Genomic DNA, 4266 nt, shown 5'->3' on the forward strand with positions numbered 1-4266 from the left:
TCATAAGAAACTAGTATAACTTAGATTCTAAAACTTCACAAGGACCATAGATAAGAAAGGTAAGTCATACGCCAATTTCACACATGATATCAATGCAAAAAATCCTTAAAAAACCATCTGAGAGCAAAATCCAATAATAATTGAAGAGGATAATAATATATTATGATCAAATGGGGATTATACCAGTATATAAGCTTAACATTTAATAATTAAATTTTTAGTAAACCAGAATTAGAAGTGAAATTCCTTAATCTGAAAAGGAATATATATTAAAATCCTACAGCAAATAACATACTTAATGGTAAAATATTAAAAGCATTCCTTTTAAGATTAAGAACTAGATGAGGACGCTTACCAGGACTATTTTCGTTCAACTTTGTACTGGAGGTCTTAGACGATACAGCACCAAAAAATAAATAAAAGTTATAAGAAGTGAAAAGGAAGAAATGAATCTGTCATTATTCATGTATAACATGATTGTATAAACAGAAATTTTAAAAAATCTACATATAAATTGTTAGAATTAACATGAATTTAGGGTGTTTCTAGATCCAAAATCAATGTATAAAAATCAACTGAGAGATATTAATAAAGATTTACATGTTTGGAGGAATATGCCAATTCAATAAATTTCCCCCAAATTTACTTATAGATTTAATGAAATCACAGTTCAAATCTCAATAGTTTGTTTTGGAATGATTCAAGATGATCATAAAATTCAAGTGGAAATGTGAAAAGCTTACAAAACCTGAGACCTTTTTGAAAAAGAAATCTTGGGAGGTCTTGCTATATCAGATTCTAAGACATTATAAAGCTATGACATCAAGATATTGTGGAATTGGTGCAGAGATAAACAAATAGACCACTAGGACAAAACAGAAAGCCCTAAAACAGACTCATATATATATATATATATATATATATATATAAACACGTGATATTTGACAAAGGTAGCAAAGCAGAGTAGTGGGAAAAGGACACATTTTTCAATTAATGATGCTGGAAAAATTGGGAATCATTTGGGAGAAACTGAAATTAAACCCCAATATCATATAATATGCAAATAATAATTGTGGATGGATTTTAAAACTAAATGTAAAAAACAGAGCTATAAAGATTTTAGAATATAGGAAAATATTTATGAGAAGGATTTCTTAAGACAGTAAAAAAAATACTAATCTTAAATTAAAAATTGATAAATTTTACATCTAAACTATATTTACCAAAGATAGCATTTGAAAAGCAAAAAGAAATTTTTGCCATAGAATGGGTGAAGCCAATAGCCAACACATATAATTCATGAGGGCCTAGTGTTCGGAATGTATTTTTTAAAATCTTACACACCAGGAGAAAGATAACTCAAGAAAAAACTTGGCAAAAGACTTGGGCAGGGGCCTCATATAAGGGGAAATCCAAATGATTAATAAACACATGAAAGTGTAAGCAATCTCAGTTGTCGAGGAAATGCAAATTGTATGCCACTATGACAAACCACTCCCTTCCTATTGGCACAAGTAAACAATAAGAACAATACCAAGTATTGATGAGCACAGAAATCTTATCCCTGCTGGTGAAAGTATAAACTGGAAGCAGTACATTTTGGAAGCAGACCACCAACATCTCATAAAGTTGGAGATATGCAGAGTCTTTGATCCAGCAGCTCCACTCCTGAGTTTACACCCTTTAGAATCATGGACTTATGTGCAGCAAGATACATATTCAAGACTTCATAGCAGCATCGTTCTTAATAGCCCACACTGGAACAACTCCATATTAGTTAAGGTGAAGCTGGCTGATTCATTTGACATGATAAAATCGTTTATTTCCTACTCCCATGTTAGGCCAATGTGGATGCTCCCAATCAGGGTGTTCTTCTGGGCAGCTCTCATCCTACTGGTGATTCAGGAACCGAGGTTTTTTCTATCTTGTCGCTTTCCAGTCTTCTACACATGGTTTCCAAGGACACCCAGAGGTCACCTCTAGTCCACACGTGGGGGAGGGGGGTGGGGAAGATAATGGAAAATCATAGGTGGGAGGTGTGTGTGGGCAGACCAGACCCCATGGTCATACCTCACTGAAAGAAGGCTGACAAAGCCATCCAGATGTGCCCAGGAACAAGAGGTGCCCGGCAGAACACAGGGATGGTGATTCACTATTAATCTCTGGCACGAGCCAAAATGCCGAGAAACAAAAGAATGGATACGTTGTGATACATGCGTACAATGGGATGTGATTTGGCAATGGAAGTGAACAAACTACACCTACACCCAACAAGGATGAAAGTAACAAAAATAATGTTGAGAAGAAGCTAGACCTGAAAGAAGACTGTGGCTACATTTCTATCTACAGGTACATAAACATATACAACTCAAAAACAGACAAAACTAAACTATATTGTTTAGAGAAGTATACAGAGATCACAAAAGAATAGGGAAAAGCAAGGGAATTGTTAGAATTAAAGTTGGGATAGTACCTCTGGGGGACGCCAGATTTGTGGTTGGGAAGGATACACCGGGGGGCTGGCAGTCTCCTATTTCTTGGCCTGATGGTGGCAGCTGTTGGGGTATTTATGCACTTTTCCTCACACATATTTTGCATCCACACACACAAATTCAAAATGCCAAATGCGTTTTTGACCTTCACATAAGAAGCCCTGCTATTTGGCACAGAGAAAACCAGTTTCCCTCTAGGTGGAATACCATCGCCCCTTGGAAAACCAAGCTTTCCTCTCTTCCCTACTGGAAACTGAGTGCCCTCCAGACCTAATTTTCTCTGATTTACCATGTTGAAGGGGAAGAAAAATCTGTGCTCCCATTTGACATAATTGCCAAACACCCAATTTTGTTCCTGTAGGTCCCTATGTCAATGCTATTATCTGCTGTTGTCTTCAACAGCAGATAATTACTATCTCTTTCCCCAGCTGATGAACGGTTTCTGCCATCATCTAGTTTTGCAGTTAACGAAATGCCATTTTGCTACTGGCGTTACTACTTCTCTCATGATCTCTTTATCTTTGTTTCCTATAGTAACTTGTAAATTCCAGTGACTCATATCTCTCTTGTTCCAGACACTTAACTTTCAAATCTGTATTTTCCACTCTCCAGTGAACAATTTGTTTTACATTCTATTGCATCTCCCTTTCATCATCCTTGAATTCTACAGCTGGGAAAAGCCTCCGTCCTGTTACCCAGCCCTGAACACCTTTGTTTTTCCATTTCACAGACTCAGGAATCCGTTCTTGGGTAGCGACTCAAACACTCAGCTTTTGAAGGTAGATAATTTGAAGTATTTCCATGTCCCCTCGCATAAAAGGCGTTTGTACTGGTGTCCTTCAGCAGAAACTTCTCTCTGCCTCCTACTGAGATATCCAAAGGGCTGGTTGGCTTCCAGCCCTGGGTCCCAGAAATGGTGGCATTTCAGTGGCAAGATTCCCACTACCTCTTGATTGTGAAATGGATTGGAATAAAATGTGCAATGTGAACGGGAGTAACATGGGGATAAGCAGCTTCGATTCTCCTTGGCTGCCTCCTGAAAAGGTTGGCTGCATCTTCTAGGTTACCTGTCAGACACTGGAGACCCTAAGTCTCCAAGTTCTAGAAGAGCAGAGCTTGGACAGTCTTTTCCCTCTCTCTTTCTTACTGCAGGAGCAACTGCTTTTAGTCACCCTCGGGAGGAATACCTACTTGTGACAGCAGCCTGGGAGAGAAATGTTTTCGGGGTATTTTTCTTGTTCTTGTTTCTTTTTCCTCTCCCTGAGTCAACTTAAGAAGGTCTGAGAGCTAGTTTTCAGGCTGTTTAGGGTTTAACACCTGTTATGTTAGTACAACTTGTAGGCACACCCTCACCCTCTGATTAAATTACCTCTTTAGAGAAAAAGAAGCCAGCTGTAGAACTAACACTCATAAAACTAATGAGTAAATAAATAAGCAAACCCAAAAGTTGTGAAGCAATCCAGAAATCACCAAATCAAATACAATGTATTATTTGTCAGTTTCCACTGGTTTGACCTGAGGCTTGGCTATCATTTATTTTATTGAGTCTCTCCTGCAGATTAAAGCTCCCCATTCAGGACAGATGTTTTTAAAGGTTGTTCTGGGGAGGAGACTCAGGTTGCACCTAAGCGGGATTTTATGCAGAGCTTCCCTCACAGCTGACTTCCTTCCCCTCCCCTTTCTATTGTAAATTACCTTGGACAAGCCTATGGTAAAGAATGTACAGCTATTTTGATTTTTAAATAAAGTCTTTTTTTATATGGCACTTACTACC

Source organism: Pan troglodytes, chromosome 16 (genome assembly GCF_028858775.2).
Source record: "Pan troglodytes isolate AG18354 chromosome 16, NHGRI_mPanTro3-v2.0_pri, whole genome shotgun sequence".
Classification (NCBI taxonomy): Eukaryota; Metazoa; Chordata; class Mammalia; order Primates; family Hominidae; genus Pan; species Pan troglodytes.